The sequence below is a fragment of the Mirounga leonina genome, unplaced genomic scaffold (genome assembly GCF_011800145.1).
Source record: "Mirounga leonina isolate KUSES-001 unplaced genomic scaffold, KU_Mleo_1.0 Mir_153, whole genome shotgun sequence".
NCBI lineage: Eukaryota > Metazoa > Chordata > Mammalia > Carnivora > Phocidae > Mirounga > Mirounga leonina.
Window position 1 is genome coordinate 35,972,249 of NW_023270387.1, and position 27,768 is coordinate 36,000,016.

The window sequence follows — 27,768 nt, forward strand, 5'->3', positions numbered from 1 at the left end:
CACATGGATGGAGAAACGGGCAGTGACAGAGATCCAGGCGAACAGACAGGGTGAGCTGGGCTCAGAAGTGTCATCACGAGCAAGACAGTGCCTCTCACCCTAGAGAGTCTGGGCTGTAGATACTGGAACTTAGTTGCAGACCCATGACAGGGGTCCTCCAATCAGAACCAGCTTCGAGGTGTGAACCTTGGTCTCAGGAACAAAGGCAAAAGCCTTGTTTTCAGAACCGGAGACTTGATTCAGGGCCACACTTGACATCCAGCTTCTGAAGAGAGATGCCGAGCCTGGGAAGAGGCAGGACGGGGCATTCCTCAGTTTGGGGCATGACCCCCATAGCCTGTATTAATCAGAAGAAGTGAGGTTATGCTGCAGTAACAAATACCATCAATATCCCAATGGCTAAAACACAAAGTTTTCTTTCTTACACAAGATGTCCACAATGCGGGCAGCAGATCTGTTCGTGGTAGCCATTTGGGGACTAAGGGGGATGAAGCAGCCACCACTCAGTATTGCCAGGTGCTGAACCAGAGAGAAAAAGAGACAGTCTTCAGAGGTCTTGCATTAACAAATAAATTCTTAGCTAGAGAGTGACACACATTACTTCGGCTCACGACTCATTGGCTAATCACACATCCTCACAAGGAGGCGGAAAGTACAATCCTACCACAGGCCCAGGAATCAGAGAGGCACAGTCAGTGAGCAACCCTCAGGGAGGTTCTCATGTCTTAGACTCCTGATGGATTATTACCTTCAACCTTAGTTGGGAAACTAAAGGCGTCAGTTCTAGGAATCTGGAAAACTTAGATTTTTCCATTCATTTAACAAGCACTTTTCAATCATTGCTCTATGTGACGCCATTCTGATGGCCGTGTATACAATGAGCACATACAATTCTTCCTTCAAGTCCCAGTCTAATGGGGAAGAGAACAAACCCACATAGTGTGACGAGAGTTCCAATAAGGAGAAGCCCAGGATTCTGTGGAACGCACGTGAGAGGTAATTGGGCTCACTGAGCTGTGAGGAGATAAGGTTAAGGAAGGCTTTCATGTTTACATGTAACTCTCCTCCTTAAAATACACACACACACACACACATGCGCGCACATACCACACACAAAAAAATGGAGTAAGCCAATAATCCTCAGCGCTGGAGTCTACCCTCTATTCGTTTAGCATAGTTGTCCTTACCCTCCAAAGACCACACTTCATAGAGGATTGCTTCTGGTTTTATCCACTAAAGTCTAGCTCTAGACTGCTGGTGACTTGAAGGTAATTCAATTTGAAAATGACTAACAGCCTCTCTCTCTCATTCAGACAAAAATATACTCCCTTAAACTCTGCCACTGACACCTAAAACTCCCATTTCATTCACTTTTCTGGCCAATGCATAAAATACGCCCATGGAACGCCAAATGTTTTCTGACAGCCGACATACAATAAACCCCTACCACCTCCGTTCCCAGTAAGCCTTAGTATCCACTCAGCGTCAGTCACCTGGCATACCCAAAAGTATGGTCTGTGGACCAGCAGCGTTGGAATCACATGGGGAGCCGTGAAAATGCAAAAACTCAGTACCACAGGCCCCCTCCCCCACCCTCCACCCCCAAGACCTACTGAATAAGACTCAGCCTTTTAACAAGATCACAAAGTGATTCATATGCATATTAAAGTTGGAAAAATACTGACCCGACTGAGAACAAGAGAAATTGACCATGAGATAGATTATTTTTTATACCAAAAAGGGGATCTTTATAAATCTGAGGCATGCAGTCCTAATGGGGGAGGCAAGTATGGATTGGACTTCAGAAGCCAGAGGGGTGGGGGGGTGGGGGGGTGGAGCCCTGTGCTGAGAAGAGTTGCTTAAGAAAAATGAGAATCTGATGAAAGATCGGGAGAGACAGCAGAAAAAGGAGTTTTAAAGGCACACTTTACCCCCTCCCCTTTATATTCTTTTGCCTAAGATGGTCTAGGGAATTACGCTGGCCTTTGTTGGGAGTTTAGACATGAAACAAGGATTCAGGGCCCTTCCTTTTCTCCCTGCTCACTGAATCTGTGCATGCAGAGCTGCTCCATCTGCTCGCACTCCCCTTCGCTGACTTGTACCTCCAGCATGGGCCATGCAGGGACTGAATCCATTGACTAAAAGCTCTCTGTAGCCTCATTAAATGGCACTTAACTACCAAATAGCATAAACTCCAGAACTGGGAGACTCAGAGGGACAACCAAAGTCTGCCCTTTTGAGTTATGAACGTGGTGGGAAATTTATAAACTAGCAGCTGGACTTTTTTTGTAATTTGAACGATAGTTTCATCTAAAATGGATGACCATGTCCAGTCGTATCCTTCCAACATTCAGGCCTTCTGAAGTTGACCTGTTCCCCCAGCCAAGCTGTTTCGTAGCTTGCCAATCCACTACTGACTGCTAGGAGTCTGGTTCTACGTCCGCATTATTATTACTATTGTGGCTGTTAGCCTTTCTCTGCTGAAGGAGCTGTAATGGGCAATTCAAGTGTGTTTTTATAGGACTCAGAAAGTTGAGTTACTGTAGCCCAAATAAAATTTGCTAGGCCAAGAGTTATATCTGAACTGAGTGAATGGCTAATTCTTTTTTTTTTTTTTTTTTTAGATTTTATTTATTTATTCATGAGAGACAGAGAGACAGAGGCAGAGGGAGAAGCAGGCTCCTCGCTGAGCAGGGAGCCCGATGGCGGGACTTGATCCCAGGACCCTGGGACTATGACCTGAGCCGAAGGCAGACGCTTAACCGACTGAGCCACCCAGGCGTCCCATGGCTAATTCTTTTCATAGCATTTTCCCATAATATGGCTCTAACTGTAGTTTATTCAAAAGCTTGTCTGTGATTTTTAGAGCACATCCAGGAGTGCATCTCCACCCAGAAGACCTCAAGGTGAAGAAGCTCATCGCTTTCTGTCACGAAGGTAGCAGAGACCAAACCCTATAGATACTATATTCAAATGATTCCTATGATCAGGATGATAACTGAAAACTAATATTGGCACTACCATAACTTCACCAGTAATACTTATTAGTGAAATTATTTGCTGTATGAGCAAAACCAATATACTCAACTGCGTATATTATGAAGCAGATGAAATAGGAGTAAGAATTTACAATATCGGGGCGCCTGGGTGGCTCAGTCGGTTAAGCGACTGCCTTCGGCTCAGGTCCTGATCCTGGAGTCCCTGGATCGAGTCCCTGGATCAAGTCCCTGGATGGAGTCCCGCGTCGGGCTCCCTGCTCAGCGGGGAGTCTGCTTCTCCCTCTGACCCTTCCCCCTCTCGTGGTCTCTCTCTCTCAAATAAATAAATAAATAAAATCTAAAAAAAAAGAACTGAAATCTTCTTTGGAAATAGCTCTGTTCCAGAATTTCACAGGAAAACATAATAAAACTTGATGTACATGAAACTAGGAAAATAGATACTGCATTAACCAGAATTAAATCACACACACGCACACACACACACACAGTACGAGGCTAGTATAGTGGGCAAGAAAGCAGCAAACGTCTGATTTGGATTAAAGACATGGGTGGGGGCGCCTGGGTGGCTCAGTTGGTTAAGCGACTGCCTTCGGCTCAGGTCATGATCCTGGAGTCCCGGGATCGAGTCCCGCATCGGGCTCCCTGCTCTGCGGGGAGTCTGCTTCTCCCTCTGACCCTCCTCCCTCTCATGCTCTCTGTCTCTCATTCTCTCTGTCTCAAATAAATAAATAAAATCTTTAAAAAAAAAAAGAATTTACAATATTAAAGCATTTGCCATTTTCCCTTTAATAAATCATTTGTATAAGCATATAACCCGAAACAAACAAAACCCCTCCACATTCCATTCTGCTACCTCTCCATCTTCTTGCCCCCTTTTCCAGCAGTAGTACTTGAAAACGTTCTCCAAAAACCCTGACCCCCGCTTCTCTTTTCATTCTATTTCGAGCCCATTCCAATCACGTTTTTGTCTCTAGATTTCCAGTGAAACAGCACTTGTCAAAGTCAGCAGTGCTGTCCGGTTGTCCATTTCCATCGTTGGTCCTCAACTGTCATTTTCCGTGACTTATCAGCAACACTGAATCTCTGAGTCACTGTCTTCTTGACACCCTTCCCTCGCTTGGCTTCAGGACACCACTCTTTCATGGTCCCAGGTCTCTTCTGCTGGTTTCTCCTTCATCTACGGTTTCTAAGCAATGGGATGCCCAGAGGTCAGCCTTTGGACTTCTGTTCTTCCGTCTATACCCACTCCCTAGGTGATAACATGCAAATTCATGGCTTGAAATATCTTCTCTCTGCTGACAACCCGCAGATGTATATTTTCAGCCTGGATCTCTCTCCTGAACACCAGTCTCATATATCAAGTTGCCTACCTGACAGTTACACTTGGCTGTGTGAAGCGTCTCAACCTTGACATATGCCAAATTAAATTCTTTACTTCCAACCCCCTCTCTCTCCCTCTCAAAACCAAAAACAAAGCAAAAATATGTTTTGCAGTCTTCCCCACTTCAGAAAATGATCATGCTATACTTCCCTTTGCTCAGACCAAAAATCTTCTAGTTGCCCTTGATGCCTTTCTTTCTCTGTCCACATCCAGTCCACTGATGAACTTCGTGGGCTCTGCCGCTGAGTCTGTCTGACACCCAGCCACTCCCCACGGCCACCACTCTGGTCCAAACCTCTCTCTCTCTCCCCTCAATCCTTCTCACTGCCTTACTGGTCTTCCTTTCCCATATAAACACAGCTGATAGAATGATCTTGAAAACATAAATCAGATCATGTCACCTCTCTGCTCAGAATCGCCCACTGTCTTTCCATATCGCTTAAAGTAAAAGTCTGACAATTGCATGCAAGGCTCTCCAGGATCACCTGCCCCCTCAACGACCACCACAACTCTTCCCTCCTCGACAGCAGTCACATGCTTCCGACATGCCAAACATGCTCCCATCTCAAGACGTCAGGAATTCCTCCAGCTATCTCTTCACTCCAGATGCCACACATCATCTTATCCCAGAGGTCTTCTCTGATCACCTTACCCCTCCAACCCATACCTCCAGCCCAGCCTATGCCCCCGTCCTGCTTTCTCTTTCTTTGTAACGCTCATTGTTATGTGATACATTGTTTATTCATCTGTTTATTATCTGTCTTTCTACACTGAAATGTCTGCTTCATGAGGATCAGGACCCTGTTTCATTTACTGCCACAACCCCAATATATGGCACAGTAGGAGCTCAAAATATATTTTTTGAAAGGAAAAAAGGAACAAAGGAGGGAGGAGAAGGAGGGAGGGAGGAAGGAAAGAAAAGAGAAATCCATTCTCATATTCTCCTAATCTCAGAGTATCGTTCTGTTTTTAGGATTTTATTAATTTTTCAGATCAGGGGTTATATAAACCAAGGCATACCTGTCCGTTAACTGGATGTCAATTTACCAGTTACTAACTGAGGGATGTTGTGCAATTTAATTTAGTTGACTTCGCTAAAACCCTCATTTTCCTCATCTTTGAATGGAGGGACAGAATAGTAAAATATACCTCAAGAAACTAGTGAAGATTAAGCAGGGTAATGGCTTTTGATTGCTTAGTAATATGCCTCAGTCTTAGCAAGCCCTCAGTACATGTTGATTATTATTATTACTATTATTATTGTCATTACTAGTTACTTCTCATATATTTCATCTTACTAAATTATTTTTAAAATTACTACAGCTTGGGGTGCCTGGGTGGCTCAGTTGGTTAAGTGTCTGCCTTCGGTTCAGGTCATGATTCCGGCATCCTGGGATCAAGCCCCGCATCGGGCTCCCTGCTCCGTGGGAAGCCCACTTCTCCCTCTCCCTCTGCCCCTCCCCCTGCTTGTTTTCTCTCTCTCTCTGACAAATAAATAAAATCTTTAAAACATAATAACTAATAAAATACAATTATTACAGCGTGGGGTTCCTGGTGGCTCAGTCGGTTAAACACCTGCCTTCGGCTTAGATCATGATCCCAGTTCCTGGGATCAAGCCACCTCAGCTCCCTGCTCAGCGGGGAGTGTGCTTCTCTCTCTGCCCCTCCCCCCCGCACCCCCCTCTGGTGGGCTCTCTCTCTCTCTCTCATTCCAATAAATAAATAAAATCTTTAAAAAATTACTCCAGTACCAGAAATTATAAATTTTATATAGTTCCCATGTATCACAAGAAAGGACAACTGGAAATATTTAGACTTTTTTTTTCCCACCCCACCTCACCCCCCCTCCTTTTTTTTAGCTATTTAAACAAATCTTTTCCTTAGAATGTTTGACTCTGTTCTTCTGGCTCTGTCTTCTAATCTGAAAACATTCTAAATCAAAAGTTTAGTCTTTTCTTCTTTTTCAGCATACTAACAGTGAACAGTGGATCAACCCTTTTCTGTCTGTTCCTGAAGCCCATAATTCCATGCAAATGCACCACAAAGGGCATTCTGGGCATCTGTATCTGAATGGACACAAGGAGCCTTCTACTTTCTTTCACAAGCCCTCGTAAAATATTATCATAGTTACTTATATCCCCACAATTAGTATTCCTCCTAGCATCTGAATCTCTCTGTCGGATAGGATGGTACATGCTCTCTTCAAGCTTGGGGAGGGAGAGATTCAACTCGTCAGCCGGAGCCAGGTGTAAAAGGCTTGGCAGAGGAGCATCATGTCTATCAAGGGTACTGAATCTGGTGCGGGGGTGGGGGGGGTGAGGGGGGATGTGAAAATCTGATCACCAGGCAACTTCCTGCCCTGGGAAGAGCAGGGTGGTCCCAATGGCTCTGATCTCCAGTGCCCATCGTCTAGACTTCTTCCCCCTTCTCCTCCACTCTTTCGCTCTCTGCCCCCTCCCAACAGGAACTACATCCCCGCCCCCTCCCAGATGCTAAGCAGCGTCTATTTTCACGCCTTCTCAGACAGCGGCTCCAGATTCAGGTAATAAGTTGAAGTACAGCATTTCATGGAATGAAACTAAGTCTGTCTATACAGACAGAGAGACCCAGTCTGAAGTACTGATAAGAGCTGGCCATTGGGGCCAATCGGTTTAAGTAAAATTAACTGTTGAGCAAAAGGACTTTAGAATCAACCTGATGATGTACTTTAAGGCAGCCCCAAACGCCGTGTATGTGTTCCCTAGGGACTGCCCGCCTTCACCTCCTTTGTTAAGGCTCTGGAAGCCACAAAGTCGTCTCTATGTAGACCTCTCCTGAAGTTATATTCTTCCTTTTAAGCTGTAATGAGAGGAGAAGTTAACTAATAATTATCATAGGCACTGGTATTAACTGAGCCTTGTTAATATGAAGCACTTCATATGCATTATCTCCTATAATCCGTACAGTCACGATCTCCATTTCACTAATGAGAAAAACAGAGATCTTAAGACTTGAGTAACTTGCCCAGGTTTTAAACTGAGTTCTAAGTACAAAATCTACATTCTTAACAGCTATGCCATAATGCCTGCAGAAAATTAACTTCTTTTTCCGTTCACTTTGGTTTATGCCTTCTCTGTAGTATAAGGGTATCTTCTACACATTTTGACGTACAAGGGTCTTAGCTAATATGCCTCCATGAAATTGGCTTTACTTTTTTTTTTGTCTTCATAACACTTCGATGTTATTGTTCTTTGCTCTTCCACATTTATTGGATTGGTTCAATAGAAAATATGTCTGCAGCTTCATACTTTTATTTTAGCCAACGGGAGTACCGCATTTACAAAATGCTTTTTTACATATATCTAATACGAAACTGGAAATTAAGCATCATACTACTTTTGCCGATGAGGATACTGGAGTTCAGAAGAATGAAGCAACTTAATGTCACACTACTCCATATCAAATACAGGCCCTTTATCTCCGAACTGTATACTCGTTGCACTGGACTACATTGCTTCCTAGTCCCATATATTGTGCCACTCAGCTTCTGGCTGAGTTAGTTTTGTTTTGTTTATTATACTAATAATATAGCAGGGCTCCGAAGTCCGGCTGCCTGAGTTAGAATTTTGGCTCTCTTGCTTACTATCTCAATGAATTATTTAACATCTCTAAATGTCAGTTCTCTCATCTGTAAAATGGGAATATTGGGGCACCTGGGTGTTTTAGTCGGTTAAGCATTTGCCTTCAGCTCAGGTCATGATCTCAGGGTCCTGGGATTCAGCCCCACGTTGGGCTCCCTGCTCAGTGGGACTCCCTTGCTTGCCCCTTCCCTCCACCCACCCCCAGCTCGTGCTCTCTTGCGCACACTTTCTCTCTCTCTCTCAAATAAATAAATAAAATATTTTTAAAAATGGGAATACTAATAGGGATCTTATAGAAGGTTGTTGCAGTTATGAAAAGTGATAGTGCATGAAGTGTCCAACACAGTGACTGATGCATAGTGAGTTCACAATACAGGATACCTATTACTGTTATTTATGGATAATGACTCAAATACACATATATGGGAATTTCTTTGAAATTTGCATACCCCATGATTTAGAAATTGCTCTAATGTTCTATGCCATCCACACACAGTTTTAGAGTCCCTTAATTTGTAATCGATTCAGGTATTTACCCTAAGATCTTGACATAAGCCCCCAAAGGTTACAAGCTTAGCTTCTAATTGGAGTAAGATTGAGGATGAGCAGACCAGTTGAAGCCAAATATTGTGTTTAAAAGTAATTTGTGCGAGGTGAAGACAATTTACCCTAACTCCAGAGAAATGTAGAATCAGTTAGAGTAGATTACTACAAGTTGAATTGAGTTAAAGCGATCATTTAGTTGGTTTATAAGAATGTCGTCTCAGACCCTCTCAGCTCCATCTCAGCTGTCCTCTTGTAGTCTGTCGCTGCTTTCCTTCACAGTTCAGAGTTCACTGTTGTTAGTTTTAAATGTTGATCCCAGGAGGCTCCAGTTAAAAGATGTTCATTTTCTGAATGGGGCTTTCTAACAGGCTGCTTTGATCTTAACATGAGTCAACAACCATTATGTCATCCCTGTCACATACATTTGGGTGAAGAGCTTAGCTACCAGTAATAAGGTGGTCTCTTCATTTGTGGAATGTCATTGTCATTTTCCCTTCCTTAGTGAGTGTAATTCAGTTTGAAAACATTGCACCTCTATGCTAAAATGCTGAATACACTGGGAGAATTGCGTATTTCATATTTGTGATTGGATTTCATGCTTTAGTTTTTATTTTGTAGACATACTAGTTAAAATCTATTTGAATATGATATTCTATGTTACTTATCACCCAGCTTCAATAAATAGCATTATTTTGCGAAAAAAAAAATCTATTTGAATAACTGGAGATCTGTCATTAGTTAATTCTGACTGGTTTGCAAAGAATCCTTAGGATTATACCATTTTGGCTTTTGTTGTTGTTGTTGTTAGAAGTGATATTTGTTGTTGAAAAACAATATATCTGCAGTTAACTAACGGACTTCCCTTGGTAATTTTGTTGATGTCATTTCCATTAACCCTTGCCCCTCACCTCCTAGAAACCTGTGCTTCATGGCGGCTCTTCCTTCTTCACCTGACCTCCTAGTTCATAGGTAACATGGTGTTATTTATAGTGTTATTTACATGTTAAAAGAGAAAAAAAAAAAAAAACAGAACCTCCAAGTCAGCCTATTAAGATGAATACATATACCATTGCATAACCAGCTGAGAAAGATAAATAGATAAATTAAAAACACGTAACAAAAGAGAGCATTGAATAAAATGACAATGTCAGTAAACATTACGAACCTGTTGCTTTGTGAAACAGAATTATTTGAAAGAGGATTTCTGAAAATATTTTTATTGCGTTTTAAAGCATGGTACTTTGTCAGCATCAAAGCCATTTTTAGGTAGAAACAGTAGTAAAGGTATCTTCTGGACACGGCACAACTAAATTATATCAACGTCTTGCGTTGCCTCAGGGAACAAACAGATTTCAAAGGTTTATTCTAGAAAACAGTGTTTAATCAATTTCTTATATGGTCTTTGAACATAATCTAGTAAGCAGATGTGGAGTTAACGGCTTATTATGTTCTCACTCCCTGTATCCATTCAGAGTCTGCCAGGCTCGGAATAAAAGTCAAGACATGTGCACATAGAAACTCTGTAGATGTTTGTAGCATTTGGGATTAAAATAGTGAGAAGGCTGCCTGGGTGTCCCTTCAGACATGGCACAGTGGAGCAAGGGGACAGGAAATATGCCAGACTGCCTCTGCAGGACACTGCTGAGAACACGTGCATCGAGGAACAAGGAACTGCTTAATGATTAATCACTGTCAACCTTTGTTCTCGTTAAAGACTTGATTGTCGGACAAGGCTTGTAATGAGGGACTGTTTTGGTGCCTGTTGCTACGAGATGGTGTTCACTGATCCTCCGTGGATGTAAGCCGCCGTGCCGGGCTTGCCCAAGTCGAACACACTAGAATGAAAATGCTCTAACAGTGCCTGCTAGTGGTGCTGGAAGGAGAGGCTCCAGACATTCTGTTTCCCGAGCATTACTCCAGCCCCAAATTAGAGGACAGCTATCCAAGGGTTTGGCTCAGCCGACTTTTGGCACATGAAATTTTAGCAAAATAATTTTGAGAAAGTTTAACAATAGAAGAGATAGATAGAAGTAGATTTATGGTAGTGATGGTTTAGAAAGCCTCTCCCCCAGCCACACACACGCACATACGCGCAGACACCTTTTCTTTTTGACAAACACAGATACTCGGAAATCAAAATTTAAAGTCGTGTTACCGTTTCTTTTGCCTTATATAAATAAAATATTGAATCGTGCTTTGCAAACCAAGTCCTTAACCACCAAATCATGTGAGGCGGAAGTGTGTGTTGGCATCTTTCTAAAGGCTAAGGGAAAAAAATCCCACTTATTCTGTCATTGACTAGCTGGCTTATGGACTTCTGCGTAACCGTTTTTGAATCTTTATTTTACTGCTATAAAAAGATCAATGGGACATTTTAAAGGAGGAAAAAATGCTATTTTTAAACGTAAAAAATTATTCTTCTGGGTTGATGTGACCTTAAAAAACTCTAAAATTTTTATAAACGTCACTGCATCATTATCATGAAATTACTTCTAAAATATATCTTTCTGTGGGAGGACTAAAAGATACGGAATAACTAAAACTGTTGGTGATGCTATCAGATTATACCTACTACCCCCTAGCCAAAAAGATTTCTTTATAACAAATGAAGCCTGCTATGGTTTTTTGATGTCTGCACGAAGCGACTTTTCTCTTGATTTAAGTCTTACTTAATAACTATGTGGTTCAAAATATTATAGGTCCTCTTCTTCCTTCCTTTTTTTCCTGTTCCTCCTAATTCATCCACAATATAATCAGGGAAGTTGAGTAGGGACTTCTGGACCTCCAACAATATAAAACGGGGCCCCTACAGAGTCTGCGGATAACTGAATATTCTGCCCATACCAGAAATGATCGCGTATAACTCAGGGAACTGCCTCTCCAGAGTGTCCCCTGCATATAAAGGTAGCCAGGGGTCTGGGAAAGCCCTTTTGGTCTGCCTCTGTATCTCTCAGTAGATTTGCTCTAAATCCTCCCAAACAGGAAAGCCGGTTTTTATTTACATCTCTAAACAGCAATCCAGTCTGCTTGGCAGAACAGTCACAGTATATAACCTATAAACACCGGTTTTCGTAGTCTCACCTCTGTGTTTATATACGTATCCACATGTGATTAAAGATATGGAATGGAAGGGGCGCCTGGGTGGCTCAGTTGGTTAAGCAACTGCCTTCGGCTCAGGTCATGATCCTGGAGTCCCGGGATCGAGTCCCACATCGGGCTCCCTGCTCAGCGAGGAGCCTGCTTCTCCCTCTGACCCTCCCCCTCTCATGTACTCTCTCTCATTCTCGCTCTCTCAAATAAATAAATAAATCTTTAAAAAAAAAAAAGATATGGAATGGAAATGTTCTCTGATCGCAGTATTTATCTGCTGAGGTTACAATGAGGAAATATCCTAAATTAAGACAGAAATCAGGAGGTTTACAATGATACTGATAATTATAACTGGCTTGGTCATTTAAGACATATTAACAGTGTGCAGTAAGTAGATCATCCCCAGTGCTACAAACTGTTCCCGATTCAGTTCATGGAACTGCAACCCTCTAAGGAATATCCTTTCATAAGCCATGCTTTATAAATCCTGGTAGGCCTGATTGGTTTTTTTATCCTTGACCATAGATAGAAACGTTAAGGAATACTCGACCATGTTGTGAGGGGAGAGCCTTGAACAGACGTCCTTGGACAATATTTCTAGTGGCTAGCCTAAAATCCTGGCAGGAAGAACACATCGAAATAAATCACTCTCTATACAACAATGTGAATTATTATTTGCATTTAAATAGAAGCGCTGCAGACTTCCTGTACTGTAATAGATGCTTACAGGTAAATTACCGCACTTTTCGTGGCTTCCCTAAGAAGTGAAGGGATCATATATCAATGCCCCTGTTTTCTTCTACCCTCTCAAGACCAGTGTAGTAGTAAGTACCCAAGTTAGTTTCACTGATGATAACTTGACTAAAAGTTATTCTCCACACACCAATAGCCTCTCTTTGATCTTTGTAAGTGATCAATATGATCAAATTATTAAAATAAGCTATATTATCCAAATGTAATCCTTTTCCTCCTAAAAGCAGTGATCACCTCACTTGCTTTTATAACCAAACGCCAGGTAAGATCCCAAGATTAATATCTTCTTGGTATGGAAAGCTATATAGCAGGGTATATGAATGAATGGTGTATTACCTAGGAGAAAACCATGAACCCAACTGCCAAAAAAAAAAAAAAAAAAAAAAAATTGATTCAGGTAGAGTAAAAAAAAAATATGTGAGAAAAAATATTCAGATTTAATTGAAAAGTAAAGGAAAAGTAGCACTAGGGGATAAAATAACTGCTGTACATGAGGATGGCCATCTTCAGCATTGAGTGGGCTATTTATTTCTTTTAAAGGAACTGAATTGCCCTACGTTTTGGTCAGTTGTGCATTAACATGATGTCTACCAATGTTATTTTGTTTCTAAAGAGCTCAAAATACTTTAGCTTAATTAACCCTCAAAATATTGATTAATTTAATCACATTTCTAAAATGGAATACTGGGGTGCCTGGGGGGCTCAGTCGGTTAAGCATCTGCCTTCGGCTCAGGTCATGATCCCAGCGTCCTGGGATGGAGCCCATGTCAGGCTCCCTGCTGAGCAGGCAGCCTGCTTCTTCTCCCTCTCCCTCTGCCATTCCCCCTGCTTGTGCTCTCTTACTCTCTCTCTTAAATTAAAAAAAAAAAAAAAAAAAAAAAAAAAAAAAAGACCTGGCAAGGATGAAATAAATATGGTGAACTTCAACTGAAAATCTATCAGGTAAATCAGGTCCTTAGAAAAAACAACTGCTTGATTGAGTTAATTTGTTTAGTTAAGTGACATTTTCAAGCCAATTATTTGGTAATATTGTTGGTGGGTTTTAAGTCTCCACCATATCCAGTATTGTGACATTTCACATACTTGGCCCACATTCTGTTAAGTTTGTGAACAGGCTAGAAATTTTAAAAATTATTTTTGTGGGCTTTTTTTTCTTATGTGGATGGCTAGATAACAATATTTTTCAATTATAAAGGGAATCCAATTGGCTCAAATTTAGTCACAGTTTTGATTTAAATATTCAGAAATCTCAGATATATACTAAATGAACTGTTACTTGGATGCAGCCAGCAGCTGAAGAACTGTTGCTGTCCCAGATGTATATCCTTTTAAAAAGTGCCGCATGGATCTGGAAAACACAAAACAGTGTAAACACTGGTAACTGTACAATATATCAGTCTCCCCTCATGTATTCTCTCCTGATCAGCCGTTAGGAACATAAGCCACAAATGTTTACCCAACTGAAAAATCACTGGACAGTTATGTTCAAATCAAGGAACTGTTTCCAGTTACAAGTAACAGAATCCAATACAATCAACCTACCTGGATTGCTGAGGGAAAAAAAGTTTAAAAGTTCACAGAACTCTGTATGTGCTAAATTTAAGTTCAAGGTTTTAATTTAGAAGCAAAAAGACTTGTATAGTATCTTGAATTGACAAATAATAATAACTATTCTTAGGTGAGGCATTTTGTATGATACTTGATATTGATACTTGTTATTTCACTGAAAACTTTTGATATATATGTTACTTTCTTAGTAACACCTAAATAATTGCAAATCATCTTATAGATTAAGTTTATCTGATTTTCAAGTAGTTACTTAATTATTTATTGAGCAACAAATATATTCCAAGCATCTGTTTTATGTCAGGCTTATGTGTGCTAGTAGAAATGCATAGATGGGGTGGTGCCTGGGTGGCTCAGTCGTTAAGCGTCTGCCTTCGGCTCAGGTCATGATCCCAGGGTCCTGGGATCGAGCCCCGCATCGGGCTCCCTGCTCAGCGGGAAGCCTGCTTCTCCCTCTCCCACTCCCCCTGCTTGTGTTCCTGCTCTCGCTCTCTCTCTGTCAAATAAATAAATAAAATCTTAAAAAAAAATGCATAGATGAATAAAAAGTCTGAAAAGTCTTTTTGAAGTAATGATAGTGACGTAAGAGAAAACATACGTGTAAATAAATAACTGATATATTCTATGACAAAGAAAATACAAGATGTGATTAGGACTCAAGATGTGATTGGACAGTGTGCCAACATAGATTGTCTTACTCTGAATTCTCTATTCAGATGAATTGATGGGTTCAGCTTGTGAACCCAAAGTTATACTAGAAATCCTTGTAAATGAAAAAATGTCATAAAAAGTGCTCGATGTCCAAAAATATTTTAGTAGTCTCCACCATCTTGTAATCCAAACAGACATGGAGAAGCTAAAATACTGTGTGTGTGTGTGTGTGTGTGTGTAAAACATCCCCAATCTTAATACTCAACAGAATTCATAAAATTTTTAGGTACCCTCTTTCTAGATTTATAACCATAAAGTAACAGCAGATCTGGTAATAGTTGTACAGCTGATCTGATCAATGTAGACAGATAATCAAACCAAAGAAAGTTGACCTTCCTCATTCTTTTCCACGGTGGACTTTTCATTTAAGGTTATCATTTTCCTAAAACGTTGTTTTGGTACTCTGCAGATCAAAATGGGTTTGTATGGTTAGCATAAATAAGATTTGGTAAATAATTTAACCTGATTTTCTGGGAATTGATCCAAGTGAAACCTCTAATCTTTTGAAGCTCATCCCTTAGTGAGTCTTAGGGAGAACTCAGCTTTTTTGAAGTCCCACTGAAGTATTTAGTGGCTTGCTTTGCTAATCCAAGGGAGACTTCAGGGCTACATTTAACAGAGAACAGATGGCTCCTTTTTAAATGTCCTTTGTGGTCATTATAATAATACATTCAAAAATAGCTAATCGTGTTACAGTAGAGTATTTGGACACATTTGAAGATATTGGCCACAGTCACTATATTGTGTCAGTGCATCCAGAATTCTATGTTTATTAGATAACCTGCAATCACCAAGGTATTCTCTCACTTCTCTTAAGAGGAGATATGTCAGAATATGTGGGCTACTTTGTAGGTTAATATATTTTGTATATTTTAGCCCAGAATGGATAGCCAAAGCATAAAAATTACCTCTAGCAAAATGTTTTATAGATTGTTTTTTGTTTTTTGTTTTTTGTTTTTGCAGAATCAGAGGAAAAAAACAGACTTTTTATAGAATCAGTTCAGAAAAGTCCAATGTTATTAGGAAAGCTATATATATACTTTTTTTTTAAGATTTTATTTATTTATTTGAGACACAGAGATACACAGAGAGAGAGAGCATGAGCAGGGAGAGAGGCAGAGGGAGAGGGAGAAGCAGGCTCCCTGCTGAGCCAGGAGCCCGATGTGGGGCTTGATCCCAGGACCCTGGGATCATGACCTGAGCCGAAGGCAGACGCTTAACCATCTGAGCCACCCAGGCGCCCTGGAAAGCTATATATATACTTCTATGTTGTGCTTTCCTCAATGAAGTATATGAACAGATCCAAAATTAAGTTTGAATTTTTTCAACACTCCTATCCCTAAAGCCTCAATTTTTGTTTACCTCAATCACTTCAGAAGAAAATAACCAGTGTGATTTCGTGCCCCTCACCCCCAACCAGATCAATCCAGTATTTGTACATTATAGTGGCAAAACCACTGCATGTCATGTTGTTAAGTTACATTGTAGACTCAGTGAAAAAGAGAAATTGAATTATTTCATGACAGTGGTATTTATTGTTAGCTTGATCCAATAAAAATGGAATTTCAACAACTCTAGCACTAGAATGTAATTTAGAGATTATAATCTAACTTCCATTATCTTAAGAATGAAGAAAATAAGGTCTAAAGAGTTTAAAAGAGAAGACTATGAAATTAGCAAGGTTCACAGGTCACATGAACCAGATTCCTACAAGAATCAGTGAAATAATGTCAGTTTGTGTAAGTAAGAAGAATAAGGAAAAATTGTCAAAGAAAATCATAGTTTCAAATAAATGCTAACTTCTCTTGCATACCTCCTACAAGCCAAAGACTGCCGCATATTTTACCTACTTAATTTTATTTAAGCCACACAGCAATTATATGAGGAAGGCAGTATTATTTGCCCCTTAACAGAGGAGAAACTGAGACATTGAGACTTTCATAACTTGCCTGAGAACAATTAGTAAGTCATGGAGGAAATATTTAAACCTAAATTAAAATATTTAAATTAAACAATTAGTAAGTCATGGAGGAAATATTTAAACCTACATTAAAATGTAGGCATGTTGACTACAAAGGTTACATTTTTCATCATTATAGTGTTTTTTGTCATGTGATGCCACAGAAGACATGTAAGAATTTTCTTAGATTTCTCACTTCTCTATCTTAAAGAGATAAGAAGCTAAAAGTAGTCTATAAAATTTTCATTAAAGTGAAATTCTAACATCAAAATTCTGTATTATTATTATTATTTCCAAAGGAAAAATCTTACATTCCTCCTCAAGTATTAGAAGCCACCTAGGGAAATCAATTTGTAAAAATTCCGCATTTGTTTTGTGTTTAATTTGGACATCATTTTGATTTAAGAACCAGCCCTTTAAACAGTTTTTCCTTCCTTCTGAACGGTGGTGTCACTTACCTCTTCTTCCTTCTCTGTTACTACTTGTTTACTGGATTGCCTTCACTTTCATTGAGAACAGAAAATGTTGATATTTATCTCATCCAAAACCATAACACCTTCCAAACACTTCTAGAGGAAAAGCACAATTTTAAGGTAGAAAACCGGTTCCTAATATATGTCCCTTTGAAATGCATGTTTTTGTACAGAGGAGTTATAAGCCTAATGTAGTTACACATTATACCGAAGGGAGAAGAGGAAGGGATTAATATCAACACGAGTTATAGAATAGGCCCAACAAAAGATAAAATTACCCTTAAACATAATTCCTTAATCTTGTTTTAATTGGTGGAGACAGTGGTGAAATGCTTCGCTATTGTGAAGTGATTGAGCACATCTCTGCATAATTATTGCTTGTTGGTTTATTGCTGGTATTATTATAAACAGCATGCTGTCCTCACTATCTGATGATCAGAAATTACATTTTGTTTAGTCCGGTACCTTAATGTATGTGTTTGATATTCAGTAAATCTCAGATTTATTTAAGAGGAGATACTAACATTTATTTTGAGTCTCTTACGTACCAGATACCACTATACGAAGCACTTCACTTACTTTATGCCATTTGTTGAGGTAATATTGAGGAAAATATTATTACCCCCATATTTGGGGGGGTATTTGGGATTGGGATTTGAGCCCAGTTCTGCCTGATCCCAGAATCCACTTTTCACTATTGCTGCCTACCCACTCAAATTGCTTTTAGAACAGAGGGATGTTTTTTAAATATGTTGCCAGTTCCCTTATTCTATTAAGCCTTTAAGGTTCTTTGCATTTTAAAGGCATATGTTTTTTAAAAAGACAAATTTCTTAACCTATCTCCTCATCTTAAAATGGGAATCATAATTAAAACAGAATTATTGAGGAGCTTAAATGAGATAATAAATGTCAAGCCCTCAACACAGGGCCTCATACATAGCTTTCAAAAAATGATAACTATTGGTAGAAACTATACTCCAGTGGTGTGCCTTCTTCCTGCCTTCCAGCATATCTGCTCCTACCCACCCACCACCATCATCATGTTCTCCATCATTGCTCACCACAAGCTCTTTTCCTTTCTAGAATATCCTTTATGCTGTGGGCCTTACTAAAGTGATACACTCAGAAAAGCAACACTGGATTCTACAGTGTTACTCAACCTTTGCCTCTCTGTCCTATATTGGCTTTCCAGTTGCCTTTGAAAAGAGCTAGGATTTTTATCCCATGTACCTGACAGCAGGAAGTTCTGACCCCATTTTCTACCTTCATGTGGCTTCCTCATTTATCTATGTATTTATTTATTAAAAAAAAAAAAACCCAAACAAACACATGTATGGAGGGTCTGCTGTATACCAGGAAAAACATGATGAACGTCCCAGCCTTCCAAGCCCTTCTACTGGGAGGTGGATATAAGCAAACAAGAGTTGTGATACAAAGTAAAAAATGGTCCCTAATGAGGCAGTACCAACTGTTATGGAAGCACAGAAGAGGGACACCGAAGAGCCCTGGGAGGTCAGAGAAGACTTCCTGAAAACATGACATCTGAACTGAGCCTAGAAAGAATGAGTGATCCCTTGGTAGGGAGGAGTGGGGGAAGAGGGCTCCAGGCAGAGATGTTGTGAGCAAATGCAAAAATGCGGAGAGGAGAAGGAGCTCTGTGAGTTTGAGGAATTTCAGGTAGGTTAATTTCACTCTAGGATAGAGTGAAGAAAGCATGTGTTGAGAGATGAGACTGGGGAAAGATGCGGAGGCCAGATCAGGGAGGCCCTTCTCTGCCATTTTCAGGAGCTAGGACTTGATTCCAAAGGCCGAGAGGAGCCATGGATAGTTTTAAGCTGGGAGTGCAGTGTAGAAGATGTATCCAAGTGGAAAATCATTTCGTTACTTTCATAAACACTAACCTTTGAGGGGCAGGAGGTGGAGTTCTCAACCTGAGGTCAATGGATGGTCTGTGAATGTTTAGAAAATGTGTAAACTCCCTGAAAATGTAGACAAAATTGTTAGTTGTATGTGTATGTCGGGGGGAAGGGAGGAGAGGCAGAATCCATAGCTTTGTGAAACCCTGCAAAGACTGTGTTATCCAAAGAAGAGTTGGAAACCACTGCTCTAGGGACAGAAAGCTAAATGCTAACTTACAGAGTAGAAATTTCAGGTCTGCCACAAAGAGCCCTTCTAAAGTTAAAGAGTTTCTCTTTTAAGAAAAATTTCTCATTCCTTCCCCTGAGTTACCAAACTCTTCCCACTCCGCCCTGACCCACTGACGTTATGTTCCTGGCTGCTCTCCCACCTAAATGCTGCTTCCTCGCTCATGGAACTGGTCTTCTGTGCCAACCCATAATAAGTGTCCACCCCAGAGGCTAAGAATAGATGCAGTGTCCTGGTGACTTGAAAATTAGGTAACATCTGAAGGATGAACTCTACAGTGACCACAAAATTCATTCTGATCATTTGAACCAAACAGATTATAAACATATGATCAGGAGGTTCCGAGCAAGCAAAGAAAAATGCCCTGTTAAGTAGAAGGAAAAGGCAGCTACTATTCGTAATTGCAAAGGACAAAGAAAAATACTAGTCCAAATAAAATCTTCTGTGTTTGCATGTTCCACCTTCCCCCATTTTCCCAACCCCACCCCTCACCCCTAACAAGCCAGTTCGATCAGACAAGCTACAGTTCTCCTAGGCAGGTAGGTTTGGTTTCATTGGTCTCTCCTTAATACATTTTCCTGGGTTTGTGTGTGTGTTCTTCATCTTTTAGGTAGGTCTGTGACCTCGTGCAAGTCATTTTGTTAAGCTTTCTTGGCAGTGTCTTCATCTGGAAGATGAAGCTGGATGCTTTTTCAGCTGTCACAGTTTGTAATGGTGGCTGGAGTGGAGGGTGATTGTAAACAGATCTTGTGATAGCTGTTTCTTGTTCCCAACTCACCAGTCCCTTCCAAGGATTGCTGGGTACTTTCTTGAAGGCATTTTTTCATTTTCACATAAGCAGTTCCTTGGCCAGTACAGTCAAATAGGGCAAGGGTCAGGAAACTCTTTCCACGAAGGGCCAGGTAGTAAATATTTTAGGCATTGGGGGCCATGAGGACTCTGCCACAGCTCTTCAGCTCTGTTGTGGAAAGGTGGCCCCAGGCAACACGGAAATGCACGCGTGTAGCTAGGTGCCGATAGAACTGTGGTTACCGAGAAAGGTGGCAATCTGGGTTTGACCGGTCATGCCACAGTTTGCGGACCCTTGAGATGGACGACAAGCAGCCTGAAGACAGGAGTGTTTCATCCCTTCAGTCTTTCAGTTTGAAAGTTGTTTCCTGGATGATTTCCTGGTAGTTGTTTTATTGTCATTGTTGCCATGAAGGGCAAGAACAGTTCGATTATTTGAGCCCCACACAGCCACCTCACTCTCTGCCCCAAATAAATAACTTAGTGGGGCTGCCAGCTTGCAGGGAATCTGAAACAGTTCAGGCAACTTGTTTCTCAGGCGTAGAGATAAATAAATGGCTTCATAAGTAGAGAGTTCAGAAGATGAATAGCCTGGAGGAACAGTTAAGCAGTTAGTTCATGGAGACAGGGAAAGAAGAGGGAAAGAGAGAAGAGCGGGGAAGAAAGATTGATTGAATAGCAAACCAGTTTATGAGATCTACTGTACAAACTTGCCCAGCTGGGTACTTTATCTTGAATTTGCTTTGCAAATTGCAGATGCCTAGCTCTGGAAGCCAAGAAAAAGAAAGGGCAGTCATCCCACGCCAAAATACTCTCATGGATCCCAAGTAACTTACATTACTTCATTTTTGTGGGGGGAAAAATTATTATATATCCCCCTTCCAAAATAAGAAAAACAGAGAGCCATTTTACCCAGATGCCCAGAAGAAGACAAATATTTTTTAGAGTGTTGTTTTTTTTTTTTAATATTAAGAGAACAATACCTGTCTGGTAACTTTGCTTGCTTTGTGACATCGTTCGATGTCACAGTGTTCAGTCCACAGAACTGTTTTAACAGTAAAAATGGTTGAGTTCAATGAGTCTTAATATCTCAACATACTTCAATGAAACCGGGGATATTTTTGTTTGCTGCTTGAGGACATGTCTAATTGAACCCTATTCTAACTTTTGCTGAAATCAATCCTGCTTGACAGAGACTTTGCATTCCATTAAATGAAAGAAAGTGGTAATCGCAGCATTTTTATTAGTTAACATCTTTTTGAAAGATCTCTCACATATTAAGCGTGGCTTACAAAGACATTTTATCTAAGACCCAGTGGCCAGGCCTGTTCTCCGATGTGTGGTACTAAGAGTTACAAGATTTTTTATTTTTCATACATTCTCTTTAAATTTTGATCCCTGACATTTTAAAGAAGAGGTCTTGGTGAATGAGCTGCTAGGGCTAGAATAGTGGAATTTATTTCTAATTGTAAAATTTGGACATTTTTTCAAAGGGACTTCAACCTGGCTTTGAGAGAAATAGAGTTAATAACAGGAAGAACAAGTCATTTGTCCCCTAAAGAAAAGGGTGCCCATTTGCGAGAGTTCAGGTATCTCCTTAATTTTCTGCCAGGTCTTCTAGACACATGTTTTGCCTCCTTGCTGAGTTAGCGCTTCCCATAGTAATCTGTGGACAAGATACTAAGTCAACAAAGTAACAAATATGGGAAAGCATTCTTTTACCATGCTTTCCATACGTTAAAACATGCTTCCAGCTTCCTATGAATGTAAATCAACCTCACACACTGCCACTTACCTTTGGCAAACAGCTTTGGTCATCACACACCTGATTTACCAATGGTTTTCTAGCATCCTTGAGACCATTCTGGAAGATATATTTTCCATCAGTAGTCCAGTTGGAAAACTTGAAAGTATAGACAAGCTGCAGGGTTTTTTCAGCAGGCTACCTGGACTCTGATCCCCAAGGCCTAGAAGAATGTATAATGCATAGTAGATGCTCAATAAAAATTTGTTGAATAAATGAATCAGGTAGAGTGAAGATAATAATTCTAAAGACATAGCTTAATTATTGGCAGAACTTCATTAGAAGAATACAGATGTGCTTTCATTGGCCTGGCAGTCCTGTGCTGGATGAAAAGAAGGATCAAGAAGCTTTAACCATGGGCGCCTGGGTGGCTCAGTTGGTTAAGCGACTGCCTTCGGCTCAGGTCATGGTCCTGGAGTCCCAGGATCGAGTCCCACATCGGGCTCTCTGCTCAGCAGGGAGTCTGCTTCTCCCTCTGACCCTCCTCCCTCTCCTGCTCTCTGTCTCTCATTCTCTCTCTCTCAAATAAATAAATAAAATCTTTAAAAAAAAATTTAAAAAAAAATTTAAAAAAAAAGAAGCTTTAACCATATCTCAGCACTGGCATACTACTCTAACTCAGTGGCTTACCTAATACTATAACTGGACTTTAAACTCTTAAATACACACACACACACACACACATGCAAATGTGAAAAACTGTAAGTGCGTATTAAATGTAAATTCATATTAAATCCCAGGAGGATAGGATCAGAAGCCTATTTTGTAGGTTAGCATCAAATACTGTAATTTTATTGATAGAAAGAGAAAATACACACACACATAAAATGAAAGATCATTCAAGTTCATGACTTGAACCAATCATATGGCTGTTATTAGCTGCCAAATCAGCCTTTAACTCCAGTTTCTCTAGAAAACTGGGTTTTCTGTCATAAAAGACTGCATCAGTGGAAATGGCCTAAATCATTCACAATCTCTCTCTCTCTCTCTCTCTCACACACACACACACACACACACAGACACTCATCTACAGGCTGAGGATGTGCCATTTTTAGTATGGTCTCCATGAGCTTTAAGGAGACCATGTGTGTTGAAATAGAACCAGACTGATTTCTATAAGGCCACATTCTACATGGGCTGAATGGAAGGCAAAGAGTGAGGCTGAATATGGAAATCAAACCCAACACAGCAGAGCATATTTTTCTTTCAAAATATTTTATGTACTGAAGTTTGCACAACATCTTGGCAATGACAGCAAGCCTGTGTAAGGAGGTGTTTCATGTTTCATAGCGAACATAAGGGCAAAAAAATGTAGCACCAGCCAAATATTACTTCAATCATGCAATGAAAGAATGTGCATGGTAGAGTACATGGTAAGGCCCACGGGCCAGAAGCTACAAGGCTTAAAAATCTTGTACAGAATTCCAAAAGAGAGCTTATCTCTTATTTTTATATCTTTTGGTATTGTGAAGGGATGAAACTAAATTTAGCTCCGTCCATCTGTTTGATTAGAGAAAGAGATGTAGTTGCATTTTCTTGGTAGGCAGATCTTTTCTAAATATTAGAGGAGGCTCGTTTTCCAGATTTCCCTGGAAATTAAGTTGAAGTTCACCAATTTTGCCAACACTAAGCATTCTGCCCACCTCTTTGTCTTTATTTTTCCCCTTTCTAAATAATTTTTTAATCTCTAGAAGAAAACAGAAAACTGCCTAGCATATTGTAGATATTCAGTAAAATTTATCGGAATTCATGAGTGGACGGATGGATGCACAGGTGACTAGATTAGGCATTAGAAGATCTGGATTTTAATCAGAAAGCACCAGTAGGTATCATACCACCTGATGGAAATTGTTAGGCTTTGCTTTTTCCTGCAGCAACTTTGAGTGAGGATGTCCATGGGGTATGTGATGTGTGCCTCTTAGATTCCCAGATGAAGGATAAGCCAGAGATCTTATCTTCAAGTGCCTACATGAGCCAGGCAAGTGATAGAAATGAGGGAAATGGGCAGATATAATAAAATAAGAAATAGTGGGGACTGTGGCCCACTGGAGGGCACAACTTGTGTTTAAAATACGATGGGGGCATGGGGTGTGCTCAGAGCAGGGAACCTGAAGAAATGGTCCCTCTGTTTATAACACACCCAACAGGAATCTGGGTTCACTGTGACAAGGGGCACAAAACATGTGGCCTTCCTATGAACAGACACCTTACATGTGTCCCAACCTGCACCTCCACATAGCTTCTGGATAGGACCAGCAGCCTAAGGCTTTGTAGGCCTCAATCCTGAGGCGGAAGCCCTGGGAGTGAGTGTGGGAGTGAGACATGGGGCCCACCCCCACCCCGCAGGAACTGAGCTGCAGCACTGGGGCTGGGAAGGCACCACCTGGGAGCCACTGGTACAACAGGTCTTCCTGGCTGGACGCAAACGTTTGTCATCCTCCCGCACTGAGGTACCTGGAATACAAGAAGATCCCCAATAGCAGCCCAGTGGAGTATGAATTCCTCTAGGGTCTGAGATCCTTCCACAAGACCAGCAAGATGGGTGTGCTGAGATTCATCACCCAGCATCAGAACCGAGACCCTGGGAAGGGAAAGCTCATTTCTTGGAGGCTGTGGATGATGCATTCAAGATGATGGGTGTGGATATGGCTGAGGAACATGCCAGGGCCCAGATGAGGGCCCAGATGGACATCGGGGATGAAGCACTGATTGGACTGTGGAGCTGGGATGACACACAGGTGGAGCTTCTGATGTGGTATGAGGATGGAGATTTTAGCAATCGCTGGGCCAGGGTTCCCTTGGCTTTCTGGGCTACATACCATCAGTACATTCTGAATGGCAACCGTGCCAACTGGAGAGGCACCGGGAGAGCTGGCTTCAGCCGTGGCTCCAGTGGGGGGGCCAGCACCACATTCTCGATGGGCCCAGCACCAGCTCCATCGTCCCCGCCAGAAATGCCGCCAGAGCGAGTGCCAACTTCTCCCAGATCCAACAGTGCTGATGACCTGCAGCAGTCACTCACCAAGTCAGGGTGCCTCCTCGGACTCCTTATAACACAGCACTAGGGGCACCTTCTACCTGCCTATCCAAGGTGGCACGCATGAGGAAGCTGTCTTCAGCCTTCCTGCTTTCATTGTGTGCTTTTGTCCTATTGTCATGTTTTTGGTATCCGTGCTACATTAAAGTTGCAAACTTAAGAAAACAAAAAATAAATAAAATAATATATGGGAGCTAAACACACCGCATCTGCAATCCAAATACACTTACGGCATAAGCTTCTTCACAAACATAATTGTTTCTAGAACATCTCTGCCATATGCAAAATAATAAAGGAAGAAAGAAGAAAAATAGTAATTGCTAAAATGTAATCGAGTACCTACAAAGTGCTTGGAACTGTTCAAAATTTCATCTGGTTTAATTTTATGTCATTAATATAATTACTTCTGTTTTACAAGTGAAGAAATTAATTCACAATACTTAGTAAGTGTATTTTGACTGCTCTATTAATAAATAATTGGATGTTAAGAAATAAAAACTAGCACAGAAAAAAACAATGTATCAGGGCCCTGAGCCAAACCCCTCACCCGGATGAAGGAAGCACCCTCCAAAAGAGCTTCCATCAGAGAATGGCTCTCAGTTCCTCTTCCGACATCTCCAGGTAGGAGGATGAAGGTCATCCCCCGAGTCCATCAGTAGCTCACTCTCCGCAATGTAACTGAGACCTCGGCATTTCTGATAAGAGTCGACACAGAAGAGCTCTGTGCCATCTGCAAGGCCCGTCTCCCTTGCTTCACAGTCAACAAACAAAACAGACTCCTTCTCCTGTGTGTGGATATAACGCTAACAATTATGAGCAGCCGGCACTTATTAAGTGCTAACTCTGTGCTTAGTATTTTGGGCATTGTAGCATCTCCTCTCATTCTCACAAGGATCCCATGAAGTCAGTACTGTTCTTGTGTCCATTTTACAGATAAGAACATTGAAGCTCATGGAGGTAAATTAACTTCTCCCAGATCACACAGCCAACAAGTGCCAGAACTGGGATATGAATTCCAGCAGGCTCATCTGCAGAGCTCATGATCTTGTGACCATGCAAAAAAGACTGAGAAGCAAAATGCATTGAGTTTTTGTGTATGTTTGTCAACCAGTTTCTTAAAACATGAAATCCTCTTTTCACACACAGTCTTGCACTAAACTTCAAATTATTATATCCTAGAAAAGAGCAGTTGGTTTCTATTCTGGTTGAGGGTGGAGAGTGAAGGGCCAACCACTGCCTCCACTATATTCTCTCACCTTGATTTCCTCTAGCATCACTGCTGGTCATCTTTACTCTTGTCTGATGCCCCTCCTCCTGCCCCCCGTTTCTGCCTGTTGCGGGCTCTGCTTTGCTCTCATTCGTCTGGGCGGACCAAAGATTCAACACTCAGTCCTCCAGGTACTCCCTTCTCTACCTGCCCTCAAGAGCGCTCGACACACAGATCATCCACTGCCATTGTGTTAATGACTCTCACGCGCTTGTCTCCAGGTCCATATCCCTAGTGGCTTGTAGGATATGTGGAGTGAACATTTTCCCCCAAGAACCAAGATGGATTTAACTCTGAGAGAACTGACTGGGCATTGTGTGCAGAGGTGTCAGAGGATGGTTATTTAAAACTGCACGGAGGATGTGTCTGCCTCAGAGATGGCTCCCGTTATTTTTAGGTAACTGGTGAGGAGGACCGCCCCCTCCCAGACCCCACAGCCTGCCCTTCTCCGCACCACACTCCCTTCCACGTGCCTGACTGAGGGTGCTCACCCATGCAGAGGGTGTTCCATCAACACGTGCTCCATGGGCAGGTGGGTCTGCACAGTTTAGAAGCATGAGCACCTTTTTCCTCAACATGTCTCATCCTAGCTGAGAGACAACAGGTACAGTGATTGAGAAGGAATTCTGAAGTCAGACAGACCTGGCTTCAGATCTTCCTCAACTACTTGTGTGATCTCTCAGCTCGGGTTTCTCATCTGCAAAATTAGGACGATAATATTAGTTCTTGCTCATTGTTTCGTTGGGAGGATTAAATGTGGTTAGTCACGTAACATATTGAGGACAGGGCCTGGCCTGTAATAAGGCTAAGTGCCTGGTCATCTTTAGGATTATTTTGTATCCCTTTGCTTTTGAGGTCGTTGGTGAGCTCTGTAGCCCCAAGAATTACTAAAGCAAGGCCACATTTCCTACTTGTCCAGGCTGTGGACTTTTTTTTTAAGCATAGTACATAACTAAAGAAAAAGAAAGAGATAAAAGGGAAGAGACTTTCCACAAACGGAGTATATACAACTGCTCATCAGGCATCATGAGAGTTGCTTTATCTTTTTAATCTCTTGTAACTTCACACAGTCCAGATGGGGAATGAAAGTTGGATTGTATTGCTCCTGCATTCCAGTGTTTCTCAAAGAGCATACTCTGGACCAATGAGTATTAGAATTTCCTGACCAGGGACCCAGTCTATAGCCCCGGAATTTCTGGAGCAAGTCCAGAGCACCTGTCTCCCCAGTGAATATCATCAAAGTGTGAGGACCTTTGACTTAGTACTTGTATCATATCTAAGACTTGATCCTGTATTTTCTTGTATTTTTTACATGTAAGCATGTCATTTCTTCCTTAATTAGATACATTCTTCAAGGTGGGAAGAGTTCTTGTAACCCCAACTGTGTACAGCTAGAGTTTTCTAAAGTTCTTGTAACTCCAACAGTGTCCAAGCCTGAACATGGCATTGGGAATTCATGAAAACGTTTGGCTAGGTTTAGCTTTCTGCCCTGCAGGGTCAATGCCTTAAGACTGGTAGAGACCTTGGGGCCCTGGGTGGCTCAGTCGTTAAGCATCTGCCTTCAGCTCAGGTCATGATCCCAGGGTCCTGGGATCGAGCCCCACATCAGGCTCCCTGCTCGGCAGGA

The 27,768-nt window shown here is 41.3% G+C and overlaps 1 protein-coding gene and 1 non-coding gene across 2 annotated transcripts in view; both read left to right on the forward strand.

Annotated features, from left to right (window-relative positions):
• MAML2 (mastermind like transcriptional coactivator 2) overlaps positions 1–27,768 on the forward strand; it is a 338,311-nt gene that overhangs the window by 297,006 nt on the left and 13,537 nt on the right. The gene's annotated exons all lie outside the window — the stretch shown is intronic.
• On the forward strand, positions 23,923–24,052 carry LOC118013540. The gene has a single exon (XR_004680040.1). It is a non-coding gene; the product is annotated as a small nucleolar RNA SNORA11 (small nucleolar RNA).